Source organism: Schistocerca serialis, chromosome 1, assembly GCF_023864345.2.
Source record: "Schistocerca serialis cubense isolate TAMUIC-IGC-003099 chromosome 1, iqSchSeri2.2, whole genome shotgun sequence".
NCBI lineage: Eukaryota > Metazoa > Arthropoda > Insecta > Orthoptera > Acrididae > Schistocerca > Schistocerca serialis.
In genome coordinates this window covers 741289666-741304348 of record NC_064638.1, presented here as the reverse complement: position 1 = coordinate 741304348, position 14683 = coordinate 741289666, and positions in this window count along the sequence as shown.

The window sequence follows — 14683 nt, the reverse complement described above, 5'->3', positions numbered from 1 at the left end:
TATTGACTGGTTTCGACAGTATTTCTGGCCTTTCTCAGAATAATAACGTGTGTTAAAAATTGTAGCCATCAGGCCACAGCTGAGAGCTGTAATTCATAAACAGCATGTGACACCTAGCGCTTTCATTCAATTGCTATCAAAATTTAATACGTGATGGCACAAGCAGCTAATACCTGAGCAGACTGTGCTAAACCTGTTATCTCCTGTTTTAAAAATTTGTAGATAGTTACACCAGTGTTTTAACTTTTTATATTTATTATTTAAGTCACATGTGCACGTTACGTTTTAGGTTTGTAATAACATTCGTGCGTAATTGTATCAGATACATTACGTAAAATTTCACAATAAAGCCTTCTGGGCAAAATGTTATTACTGATACTAAGTGAGTATAGGTTAGTCTCCCATAACAAATGGTATTAACAAGCACTATAACAAGTCGCTCATTATTGTTGTGAAGGAATGCATGATATATTTCAAATTATGCAGGGGAAGTTGTTACGGTTTCCTTGGATTTTCAACCAAATTGCTCTCTAGCGTTTCAAAGGGATTTGTCTCATGCCGCAGATTACGTTGACAAATCATATGGCGCTGCGTTTCCTCGAGCTATCTCCTTCTTAACAATACTATGCGCTCCTTGTCTACTTCCATGAGTATGACTGAAATGCATAAAAATGTTTACAATTTCCCGACCTCTGAGAATGCATGTTTCCATGCATGCATGATAACGTTGATGAACGCACTTTCCACTCGTATGTGTCTGAGCGTTTCTTCAGTAAAACCTAATCACTAAATCTAATACGAAAAAATAACTCAATATTTCTAAAATAACAAGTTATACCCGCAATAAAAGCACAGTGAACTGAACAAACGACCTTACTGACAATTCATCACCTCTCGGTACAGTAGACGAATAATCGGCAAGCGGGCTGATCGTTAACAGGCCTTAATAGTGTACAGAATACCAGCTTCGACTACTGAACCGAAAATGGCGTCACTACCGAGGCTAACCTACGGAGCTGAACGGCATGGACCATACGCAATATGGTTACAGACACATCAATTTGACCACCGTTGGTCCGCACATCGGCAGCTTCCTCAAACTACTTGTCAGACATCCCAAATGCGAGAGAAATATTTTAGACCTCCTGGCTACAAACAGACTCACAATCTTGCGAGTATTTTCAAAAAAACGTGAAGTAATGAAAATGATGGTGTTATAGGGATGTAGGCACCAAATACAGAAAGTTCATCAAGTGAAGTAGGAGAGAATTTGTTTTTAATAGAAATAATTCCCATCTTAAAGGAGGTATTTACAAAAAGTAGTTCAAAAAGAATAAGCGCAGAAGAGAGGTGTATGAAACTCAAACATGCCTTAAATCTCTAGGTAAACAAAGAAAATAACGAATGGCAGCGAAGATGATATAATGGTACTGTTCGGAGACTGTTGAAAAAACAAACAGCTACAGCATCACGACAAAAGAAAAAGAAGGAAAACTAATGGAGAAAACTCAGTGGCAACGAGTGAATCCGTTATAAAGTCTACATTAATTCCTATCCGCAGGTTCTGGTGAAAAATTTATCAGAAAATCGTAGGTAGTTCTGGTCTCATGTAAAAGTCAATGGACAGATCCAGTTCTTTTGTTCAGTCACTTGCGGACCAGTTTGTTGCTGAAACTTCAAACAACAGACAGAAAAGCGGGGTATTGAATTCCGTACTCTAATTCTGTCGAGAGAATTTTGGTAAAGTGTAGTATAACACTAAAATTTCAACTACAGGAAGCCGTTACCTACAGGTACGTAGTTTCCTGTCATTTTATTATAACACTCCGTAGCTAAAACGACTGGTTTTCGAGAGATACTCAGAATACTGATACTTTGAAATAGGTTATATTCATACCATGTGCTCTACGAGAAAGGAAACCCAGCAAATACGATGTTTAACGCCATACAATATGGCGGCTCCTATGCACTGCTTGTAACGTAAAACGATGTCGCATGTGATTGGGCACGTTCCTCCCCACGAGGCAAATATCCAACATTCCAGATTATTTCACGCTCCGCTGTGTAGTTGGACGTGGAATTCCAAGCTGTGACGTCAGCTCCTCGTCCGCATTTTTGCGTCCCGCCAGAGAACGGCTTAAGGTTCCTAGAACGCGCGATTAATGTCGAATTTTGGCTTGGTATGAATTATTTTAACTTAAAAAATAGTTTAAATCTAATAGAAGCAACTTTTGTTGATGTCGCGGAACTGTGGTAACATGGTGGTGTTCGACGAGGATGTATATGGAGAATTATCACAATAGAAATTTGGCTGAAATAGAAAAGAGAGGAACGGCAAAATTCTGTAGTTTCTGGTAGACTTGTGTGCACACGTGCAGCTTTAAATTTCAAACTTTATCTCATCATCTTATGACAAAAGTCACAATACACTGTTTAGAACTATTCGTTCTATGGCACAACTGTTACGGAGAATACATTTGTTCGCAGACGTATTATGGTTTCACATCTGCGTCCAGTGATCCATTGGATGAATACCATGAAGGCTCCTTTGAGAAAGCCTCAGTAGACTACCTCTGCGATTTTATCTGACACACTCATCAAAATTCTATACTAAAGTGAACAGTATCTCTCACCAAAAGACTTATCTTTACGAGAAAGCTGAATTCTGGAAAAAAAAAGTTAAGATACGTTTTGGCCGTGGCCTGGCACGGAGGTCCCGTTGGTAGAAATAATATCTTATTTTTGACATGTTGGTACATGTTTCGCAATAACGTGCATAAAATTATTTTTTATTGCGTAGTCGCGTCGAATGTGTAAACTGCAACACCGCGGCATTCTATCTACATGTTCACTGCGTAAGCCACAGCACAGTTCATGCTACTCGTAATATTAGAGGCTTATTGACTTATTCATTCGAGTATGGATCGAGGGGAGAAGTACGGTCTGTATGCCTCGGTTCTCGCCAGAATCCTTTTATACTGTCTTCACGATCCCTAAGCGAGATACTTGATGGAAGTACCAGATTTGTCAGTCTTCCTATAATACTGATTTTCGAAATTTACTCAGTAGAGTTCCACGAGACAAATGTCGCCATTCTTCCAAAGATGCACATTTAATATCAGTGAGCTTCGGTATTAAAATTCCGCATGAGATATGCTGACATGTGATGAGCCTATCAGTGGCTCTCTGAATTTGATTTCTGGTTATATCTATTAAGTGGACGCGCTAGCGACTTCTCACTTTTACAGAGCTGTGATAATAGATGATTGCATTCCATTTCACACACTCTCTTTAATATCACATTGACATTATATAATGATGTTATTGGCTCAAGAATATAACCGTTAATGTTTTAAACAATTATTGACTTATCTTTCTCTTGTTTTACATTAAATATGTGTACTTAAATAGAAACCTACTACTCAATACACAAAATGAAAATACGGTGTATTTTATTCTGGGTTTCCTTACAATCTTGCTTGGACGGATGTTTGCAGGCAACAACATTCCAACGAACAATCTAATGCTGTTGACCGTACCTGACTATCGTTCAGGTATATTTGGATAATTGGCGAACCTATTATGCTTCCTTGGGGCCCTCCCAATATTGTATTCAGATCTAATTAACTTTCGCCATTCTCTATAATTTAGTTGATCTTATTAATTAAAAAATCTTAGAGCTAGTCACATACTTGTGGACATTCTCCGCACCTTGGTTTCTTCGAACACTGTCCAACGTTCTTCAACGATCTAGGAAGATAAATATCTGTATATACTGTTTACAATACATCGTTTGTGAAAATGAGAGCTGTGTGTGGAGCTTAACTTGCCGGTAAATATCTTTTTCACTGATAGTGAGCAGCTTGGAAAAACTCTCCTCTTGAAATCCATGTAATGATAATCAATGCAATGTCGAGAATGTGAATATTACGCATGTGCAAACTGGCATTGCATACTATAACTATATTCATTTTAAAACCGAAAACGGGATGAAGATTCAATTGAGTAAACGAATAACTTCTACTTGTATGTATATCTGATCGTTGTACGGCATTACACAGTGTTCCTCTACCAGAAATTCGCTGGTCAAGCCATCGATGAGTCTAGAACCGTTTTTGCAATTTTCTCCGCTCTGCTTCGACAAACGCTAACAGTGTTAACCCATTATTCGGCGCGCGTCCATTTTCGTAAAGAAGCTATCTGGTTTGGCAGCCGAATAATGCCAGCAACTGCCGCTGGAGAGCACTGAGAACAGATCACGTTAACCAGCTCGTCCCGTGTGCCGACGGATCTGTCTCTCGTGAGGCCGGATGTCAAGTCCGATTCAAATTCAACGTCAGCTCCCCCGTCCCGTGCGAAGACGGCTTTAGAAAGTATACCTGTAGTGAGAGAATATGGCTGACCTTCTGATCCTACGAATGTTTGGATCATTAGAATAACACTCACTAATATTGTTCTCAAATGTACGACTTTGCAGCCGAGCAGTGGCATACAAACACTGTGTCCAAGAGCAACTGGACGTGCAACGTATTTCTCCAACTGCCGTTCGATGCAAACCGTTAAGCAAGACTGTTAATTAAAAAGGCAAACGCGGGACACCAAATACGTAGGTGCAGCCGCGTCCCGACACTACTTTAGTGGCAGAGTACAGAAGACGCCGGCTGCCCGGTAGGTCAACTCGGCAGGTCAGCGAGAGCCGCGTATTGCATTGATAACCGCTCCCAGTCCGGCAGGTGGCGAAGGGCTGACGTCACTGCCATTCGCCGCCACCTTAAAGACGACGCGGCTACCCGGATGCTTGTCAAGAAACATATTCTGGGAGCTGTAAATGACCTGGGTCTGCTGTTACCGCACGTCTGGAAAGACCGACATAACACCGACGAACAGACAGACAATCCGAGTAGGCAGTATTAGCATAAATTCGGACGCCGCGCCGGGAAAATCCCAACGTGTTTGGACTGGAAAACTCAAACACACCGAACAAGACTGCAGTGCCCGGTATCCAGAGCTCGGTAAGTTCCTCGTGAGTTCACCTGCTTTAATACGCTGTGGTCGTATTGTAATTGCGTGTTTTGGTGGGCAAGCGTCAAGCCTCAAACCCAAAGGTCCGAGTTCAAGCTTTAGTAGATCACTTCTCTCGTACTGATTAGTTAACGAGAATAAAGCCAAGTTGCGGTGTGGCTCGGAGTGCACGACAAACTGCAAGCCACCTTGTCGCTGTCCTGGTCAGTCAGTTCAAAGGTCGGAGAAAGGCAAAGACATTCTATCCCCAACAGGATCGTGCCTCGTAAACCATCGTGTAGTTTAACGGATAATGATAGCCAACGGCGCTTTGTTAAGTTCTTCGCTGCGTAGTAGACCGATAAAGTGAACGAGATCTGGACCATCTGTCAGGAGATTCAGGAAAGTAGAAACAAAAATGAAAATCTTCTGAAAACAATGTGACTGAGCAAAGATCTGCGCCTACGACATGGATCTAAAGATGCAGTCGTCATTACGAAAAGTCCTATTCACCCCAGAGGAAGACATTCAAGTGAAGATGGAAAGTCTTTAACCACCACCAGTTTCTTCCCAGTATTTACATCATTAACAAAGAAATATGTCAGAACGTCACGTTTAGGAAGAGTTTGTGCACGGAAAAAGCCTGAACTGCAACAAAACCAGTTTTACGTAACTGGTCACTGGCAAGTCTCTCGTTCCTGCTATCGTACACTTAAGTCATAAGTGTGTAGTATGAGATACTCATTGCCCTTAAATTATTTCAGCTCAAATGATACACCAGAACACAAAGTATTTAGCACAAAAAATCCACTTGTGTTCCACCATCATATTCCACCGCTCGCTACCCTATTCTGTGCAACGTTCTTCATCTCGAAGTACCTACTACTTAGTGTATTCATCTCTCTGTCTCCCTCTACGATTTTTACCCTCCACGTTTCCCTCCAATACTATATTGGTGATCCCTTGATGCCTCAGGAAACGTCCTACCAACCGAACCTTTCTACTAGTAAAGCTGTGTCACGAATTTCTCTTCTCCCCAATTCTATTTACTACCTCCTCATTAGTTACGTTATCTATCCATCTAATCTTCAGCAACACATATCGAAGGCTTCTATTCTCTACTCGTCTAAACTATTTATCGTCCATGTTTCGCTTCCATAAATGGCTACACTCCATACAAATACTTTCTGAAAAGACTTCCTGACACTTAAATCTACACTTGATGTCAACAAATTTCTCTTCTTCAGAAACGCTTTCCTTGTCGACCATCATCAGTTATTTTGCTCCCCAAATAGCAAAACTCATCTACTACTTTAAGTGTCTCATTTCCTAATCTAATTCCCTCAGTATCATCTGATTTAATTCGACTACATTCCATTATCCTCGTTTTGCAATTCGTTGGTGTTCATCTTATATCCTCCTTTCAAGACACTGTCCATTATGCTCAGTTGCTATTCCAGGTCCTTTGCTGCTTTTGACAGAATTACAATGTCATCGGCAATCCTCAAAGTTTTCTTTTCTTCTCCATGGATTTTAATTCCTACTCAAATTTTTCTTATGTTTCCTTTACTGCTTGCTCAATATACAGTCTGAATAACATCGGAAATAGGCTACAACCCTGTCTCACTCCCTTCCCAACCACTGCTTCCCTTTCATGCCCCTCGACTCTTATAACTGCCGTCCGCTTTCTGTAAAAATTGTAAATAGCCTTTCGCTCCCTGTATTTGATCCCCGCCGCCTTTAGAATTCGAAAGAGAGTATTCCAGTCAACATTGTCAAGAGCTTTATCCAAGTCTGCAAATCCTAGAAACGTAGGCGTGCCTTTCCTTAATCTATCTTCTAAGATAAGTCGTAGGGTCAATATTACTTCAGGCGTTCCAACATTTCCACGAAATTCAAACTGATCTTTCCCAAGGTCGGCTTCTACCAGTTTTTCCATTCGTCTGTAAAGAAAACGTGTTAGCTTTTTGCAGCCGTCACTTATTAAACTGATAATTCGGTAATTTTCACACCTGTCTACACCTGCTTTCTTTGGGATTGGAATCATTATAATCTCCTTGAAGTCTGAGGGTATTTCGCCTGCCCCATACATCTTGCTCAGCAGATGGTAGAGTTTTGTCAGGACTAGCTCTCCCAAGGCCGTCAGTAGTTCCAATGGAATGTTGTCTACTCCCGGGGCCTTGTTTCGACTCAGGTCTTTCTGTGATCTGTAAAACTCTTCACGCAGTATCATATCTCCCATTTCATCTTATCTACGTCCTCTTCCATTTCCATAACATTGCCCTCCATGACACCGCCCCTGTGTAAACCCTCAATCTACTCCTTTCGCCTTTCTACTTTCCCTTCTTTCTTAGAACTGGTTTTCCATCTGAGCTCTTGATATTCATACAAGCGGTTCTCTTTTCTCCAAAGGTCTCTTTAATTTTCCTGTAGGCAACATCTATCTCACCCGTAGTGATATATGCCTCTACATCTTTACGTCTGTCCTCTATCCATCCCTCCTTAGCGGGTTTGCACTTCCTGTCGACCTTATTTTTGAGACGTTTGTATTCCTTTTTGCCTGCTTCATTTCTTGCATTTTTATATTTTCTGCTTTCGTCAACCAAATTCAATATCTCTTCTGTTACCCAAGGATATCTACTGGCCCTTGTCTTTTTACCTACTTGATCCACTGCTGCCTTCACTATTTCATCTCTCAAAGTTACCCATTCTTCTTCTACTGCATTTCTTTCCCCCGTTCCTGTCAATCGTTCCCTAATGCTCTCTCTGAAACTTTCTGCAACCTCTGGTTCTTTCAGTTTATCCAGGTCCCACCTCTTTAAATTCCTATTTTTTGCAGTTACTTCAGTTTTAGTCTACCAATAAATTTTGGTCTTTTATCTCATCATAAATTTCTTCGATCTCTTCGACATCTGCGGAGCTAGTTGGCATACAAACTGCCCGTGGAAGTATCTTACAATTTAAAACATGGTTCCTAAATCTCTATCTTACCATTATATAATCTCTCTGAAACCTTCCAATGTGTCCAGGCCTCATCCGCGTATGCAACCTTCTTTCACGATTCTTAAACCAAGTGTTAGCTATGATTAACTTATGCTCTGTGGAAAATCCACCGTGCGGTTTCCTCTTTCATTCCTTACCCCCATTCCATATTCACCTGCTACTTTTCCTCCTCTTCCTTTACCTACTATCGCATTCCAGTGCCCCATAACTATCAAATTTTCGTCTCCCCTCACTATCTGAATGATTTCCTTTATCTCATCATAAATTTCTTCGATCTCTTCGACATCTGCGGAGCTAGTTGGCATATAAACTGGTACTACTGTGGTGGTGTGGGCTTCGTGTCTATTTGGCTGCAATAATGCGTTCACTATGCTGTTTGTAATAGATTACCCGCGCTCCTATTTTTTTATTTATTATTAATCCTACTCCTGCATTACCCCTATTTGATTTTGTATTTATAACCCTGTATTCACCTGACCAAAAGTCTTGTTCCTCCTGCCACCGAACGCCACTATTTCCCACTATATCTAACTTTAACCTATCCATTTCCCTTTTTAAATTTTCTAACCTACCTGCCCGATTAATGGATCTGACATTCCACGCTCCGATCCATTCCAGTCGGAGAAAACGCCAGTTTTGTCTCTCCTAGTGTATTACACTTCACAAAATGGACATCGTCGACATTCTAGATACGAGGACTGTCCAGAAAGTAAGTTACGATCGGTCGCGAAACGGAAACCACAGTGAAAACCAGAAACATTTTATTTGCAACAGTTAGGTACACCTTCCACCTACTTCTCTACATAGTCGCCGCTCCAACTTCGAGTTTTGTCGTAGTGTTGTATCAACTTTCCGATATCCTCGTCATAGAAAGCAGCCGCCTGTGCTTTCGGCCAGGTCTGCAGCTCGTTGTCTGTCGAAAAATTTTGTCTTCGTGGCCAGCGGTTTTTGTGAGCAGAAATGAGACTCAGGGGTAGCCAATTACGGACTGTATTGTGGGTGATCAAACACTCCTCATCGGAAACGCTGCAGGAGCGCCTTCATTTCCCCTGCAGTGTGCGGCCGAGAATTGGCTTGAAGAAGGAACTGCTCGACAGGTGTGTTAAGTGGGCTGCATGACAAAGGCGAAATCTCTAACCGGGCCCTCATGCTTGGCGGGAGACGCTATTCCCTACGCATCTTTACGTGCTCACTGTTCACTCAAAACTGAAAAGAGCGTCGCGACACGATTGACGGGCATACTAGAGACACTGACCAACACATCTGTGCAACATCCGTTGCAAGAAGAGAGCTTAAGAAATATTCCTCAGAACAGACTCACACAACTGCTCAATGAAATACACAGATGTAAAGAGATAAACGAAGAATTGCCTAATATTAAAAACGCTAAAAAACAGCAAGTTAAGTACTAGATGAAAAAATAGGACCAGTCGGAAAAGGGGTTTAAAAATATGGAATGTAGAGAAACAAAAAGCCAGACATGATAAACAGAAAGCCTACAATGAGTACTTCCATAAGAAATCAACAGAAGTCAAAGAGCAAAACCTTTAGGGAAGAAATGAAGCAAAAGGGATAGTAAGGTCAGCGCATACCACATTGTGGGACGCTTTTATAAGCAGAGTTGAATAAGATATCCACGGGAGACAAGAAATAGCATACACGTTAATGAAATACCTTAATAAAGCAGAAAGAGATAACTTAAATCTAAATTTAACACTACCCTCTTACTGGATTACATACTATGAAAAACTGTGGTACCATCCACAAATCAACGAAGCAGTTAAAAAAGAATAACTGCAGACAACAGACTCGCATATTGAACTGACGGAATTTAAGACAGTTTTTAAAAAAATGAATAAAAGGGAAATCACCAGAACTAGATGGAATTAATACCTGATCGATTGCACACGGAGCAGTCCTCTTAAAGAATGCTAGATGTCTTTAACAAGTCCTGGGTAAGGTATGAGACACTGGAGGAATGGAAAATAGCAAAGGCCATTTCAGTATATAAAAAAGGTTTAAGAAGTAATTCATCAAACTATAGAGGCATAAGTATTCTGAATATTTCTTACAAAATCTACAGTACAATAATAAATGGAAGACCACATCTCGGATGTAATTGTAATGGTGGAACAAGTAGGTTTCCGAAAGGGGAGATCATGCGTAGACGACGTTTTTGCATTGAAACAGATGATTCAAAAGAGAGGAAACTCACCTAGCCTATGTGGATTATGAAAAGCATTTGAAAGAAAAGCATTTGAAACCCATCGCTGAAGTTTGTTTTCGGCATGGGCGACTCTGGTTTGAAGTAGTGACGTCAGACGTAGGTGTAGGTGAAACTGCCATTCTCTCTCGGGGTTCAGACAACGTGGACTCGCTGCCCGCTTTTGCTGCTTGCGACAATGTCTTAGAAAGCAGAGGGTCGAGAACTGGCGTTGGGAGGGAGGATGGATAATGCTTCGAAGTCAGGTGCGTGAGGTAAATTTTAATGTGCTGAAGTTCACGTAAAATGAAGCAGTGTAAGGAATATCTAAACAGTTGTCGAGTGTGATCGGGCAAAAGAAGAAAGTAATTATGTCAATAGTGAACTAACAAGGGATCTTTTCGAAAGCGATTTTATAATAACTCTGAGTCGGAAATAAGTGAATAGGTAATGATGGTGACAAAGAAATGTAAGATTGTGTAGTAGTAAATAAAAATACTTGCAAACATGACTTGTTTCTGTTTTTACATACAGGGCGTTTCAAAAAGAAAGAGCAGATTTCAAACATTTATTTCTCAAAAACTACAAATGATAGAAACACAATTCCAACGGTCCTTCACTCAATATGAGTACCAAATGTTACACAACAAATATCAAAACTGTACCTCAATATGAGCACCATTTGTTACACGACAAATATCAAACCGGTATCTCATTTCTTGCCACACACGACGCAACTGGTCTTTAGTTACCGAATTCACGGCCGCAACAATTCGATGTCGTACCTCTTGAAGAGTAGCGGGCATAGGTGGGACATAAACACAGTCCTTTATGTACCCCCACAAATAAAAATCGCAGGGAGTAAGGTCTGGTGACCTGGGAGGCCACAGACGATGACATTGATCTTGTGCTCCTGCTCTTCCAATCCACCGTCCTGGAATGGTGTTATTTAGGTACCGTCGTACAGGTTCAGAGAAGTGTGGTGGGGCGCCATCTTGCATGAAGATGAAGTGATTTGAATCTTCCTGAAGTTGAGGAAATAGCCAGTTTTCTAACATGTCCAGGTAAATGGTTCCTGTGATAGTTTTCTCCATGAAAAAGAAAGGTCCATAAACTTTGTTTACCGAAATTGCACAAAAGACGTTAACCTTTGGTGAGTCTCTTTCATGTTGAATAACGTCCCTCGGAGTTTCACTCGCCCAAATTCGTACGTTATGCCGATTAACTTTACCAGAAATGTGAAACGTTGATTCATCTGAAAAAATTAATCGTTCGGCAAAATTGTCCTCTTCCATGTCCTGTAGAATTGCAGTTGAAAATTCGAACCTTTTGTTGTGGTCGTCAGGACGCAATGCTTGCAATAACTGCAGTTTGTACGGCTTCATGTGCAGACGCTTACTCAGAACGCGCCATACCGTTGTTTTAGACATGTTTAGTTCGTGACTTGCCCGTGTCGTGGATTTTCTAGGGCTCCTTTCGTAAGCTGCACGGACACGCTCGACATTTTCATCCGATGTGCGTGGACGACCCGTGCTTTTTCGCTTGCAGATGCAACCATCTTCTACGAATCTGTGATGCCACTCATAAATTTGCTTATGACGAGGCGGCTGTTTGTTGAATTGACGGCGGAATGCACGTTGCACACCAACAATGGACTCTAACTTTGCAAATTGCAGCACACAAAATGATCGTTCCTGTGGTGTCGTCGCCATTTTCCTACAAACAAACGCCAGCGCCACTGCGGATTTGCATGGAACTTCTGCGCGGACCATTGAACAACTTTGAACCTTTCTCTGACAAGAAACGTTTGAATTGTGTTTCTATCATTTGTAGTTTTTGAGAAATAAATGTTTGAAATCTGCTCTTTCTTTTTGAAACGCCCTGTATTTAGTTGGTGTTTGTGTGTTTTTATCTTCATGCGAGTACTCTGGAGCGGCTTATTGAGAGAACATTTCCAGAAAGATAAAATGTCAACGCATAACGTGAAATCCTCTCTTTGCCTCATGTTGTACAATCTTCTGAGCGCGTGGCCAACAGCGTAGTTAAGATCCGCACTTCGAGGTCGGCAATTCCACTGCCTCTGTCCTAATCCCTTTGCCTGTCCTTAGGGTTCCCCTACCAGTAGCACTTTCACCTCCATTCGCTGTCGTTGTGCGCATTGGTGGCCACGAAGTTTCAGTCGGGCTGTACGCGTGGGGGAGGGATACCCGATTCATAAACGGGGTGAGTGAGCCAGTCAGTCATCAGTCTCATTGCACCGTGCTTAGTGTTAGTCACAACGAAAATACCTATCTGAAGCATGAAGTTACCTATATCTTTCTAACAAGCTGCAAATCTTGCACGTATTTTTGTTATCAGTTTAAGAATTGTAATTATTTTTTGTTGGGGGCTTTATTATTATAAATTGAAACGTTTTAGGTGCCCTGTTTGACATGACTACAAGAAGGAGCAAAGAAAAACGAGACAAAAATCGTAATTTTAAACTTGCGCAGACCGAAGCTTTCGCGTTTGTTTAAAACTTAAATGTCATCGTGATCTGTCTTATTTATCAGGAAAATTTGGTTCATAACAAGAAAAAAGTTTTCTAGGCCCACTTTACAATTAGTTACGCGTCATTTAGTACCAAATAGCCTGTCGGTTATGCAAGGCGGGAAGTAGTTGAGGAACTTCAAAACAATGAACAAAAAAATCAAGTTCTGTATTTAATTACAGTATGGAGTCTTCCAACAAAGTTAATATTCCAAGTTTTGTGGTTAGTCAAGAGGCTACTGAGAGAGGAAAACCATATACAGAGGTCGAATATATAAAAATGTGTTCCAAAAATACATCCAAAGAGCTATTTCGAGATTGTAGGAAGAAAACAGATATTCTAAAAAATATAAAAAGTTACTATTATCTGCTAAATCAGTGAGAGGCAGAAAATTCAAAAAGTCTTCCAATATTACGAACCAGCAAGTCGAAGATCTTAAACTCGTTTCACCTTTATTAATAGCGGCTGACAAGTCTTGCGACACAAATTATACAGCGCAAGCTCCACTTCTAGTGCAATTTATTTCGCGTGCAGGTCCTGCCACTCAAAGGCCAAACACATAGAGAGGATATAGCAAATGTTGTAACTGAGTGCACTGAAAAACACCATATTCAACCGGATAAAATTGTCTCAGTTTTAATCGACAGGGCGAAAAGCATGATCCGTGTAAGAAACGAGTTTGTTGCTACTAGTATTTTGGAGAAAAAAAACGAAAAAAGAAACGAAATTTAAACACGAGATACCTACTTATCATTGCACTATTCATCGAGAAGCGCTTTGTGTGCAGACATTTCCAGGAGAAAATTATTAGGTTACGGAACTGGGCAGTGAGATCGTGAATCTCAAATGGCTAAAGCTCATATTCATCGCCAATTTAAAGAAATTTTGTAGGAACTGAAAGTAAGTAAGCAGATCATCTGCTGAATAACAGCGTACGTTGGTGATCGAGAGGAACGTTCTGAAGCCTCTCACTTTCTTATTAACAGAAATTGAAGCATTTCGCCTTCAGAAAGGTGCTCACTATCCAGAATTAACAAACGATCGGTGCATCAAAATATTTGATTCCACAGTAGACTTCACGTTTCATCCAAACCAGCCTAGTGGTAAACCGCAAGGGAAAGGAAACACAATTCTTTCAATGTCAGAAGAAGTTATCTGATTTAGAAACTGTTTCTTTTTTGCTCAAGATTTTGAAGAGATACTTTGATTCAGTTTCACTCCTGTTGAAACATGGGCAAGGAAATACGATTCTCACACTGACATTTGATACTTCAAAATAATTTTTTTTAATATGAGGGATCCTTTTGTCAACAGATTTCAGGAGTTTAGAAACATTAAACAGATGTTTGCCCACGTTAAAATACTCTTCACGCTACTGTAACAGAATAACATTCTTCTCCTTTTAATACTGACATCGGCAACTTTGAAATGCAGTTGCTGGATTTAGAAAACAAATGATTGGGGAGATCAAAAACTGAATGTCTTTCTGCTGATATAAAAATATTGTTGAAAAACAAATGCGTACTTGAATCCAGAATGAGATTTTCACTCTGCAGCGGAGTGTGCGCTGCTATGAAACTTCCTGGCAGATTAAAACTGCGTGCCGGACCGAGATTCGAACTCGGGGCCTTTGCCTTTCGCGGGCAAGTGATCTACCATCTGAGCTAACCAAACATGACTCACGCCCCGTCCTCACAGCTTTACTTCTGCCAGTACCTCGTCTCCTACCTTCCAAACTTTACAGAAGCTCTCCTGCGAAACTTGCAGAACTAGCACTCATGGAAGAAAGGATATTGCTGAGACATGACTTAGCCACAGACTGGGGGATGTTTCCAGAATGAGATTTTCACTCTGCAGCGGAGTGCGCGTCGTGAGTCGTGCTTGGGTAGCGCTGATGGTAGAGCAGTTGCCCGCAAAAAGCAAGGGTCCCGAGTTCTAGTCTCGGT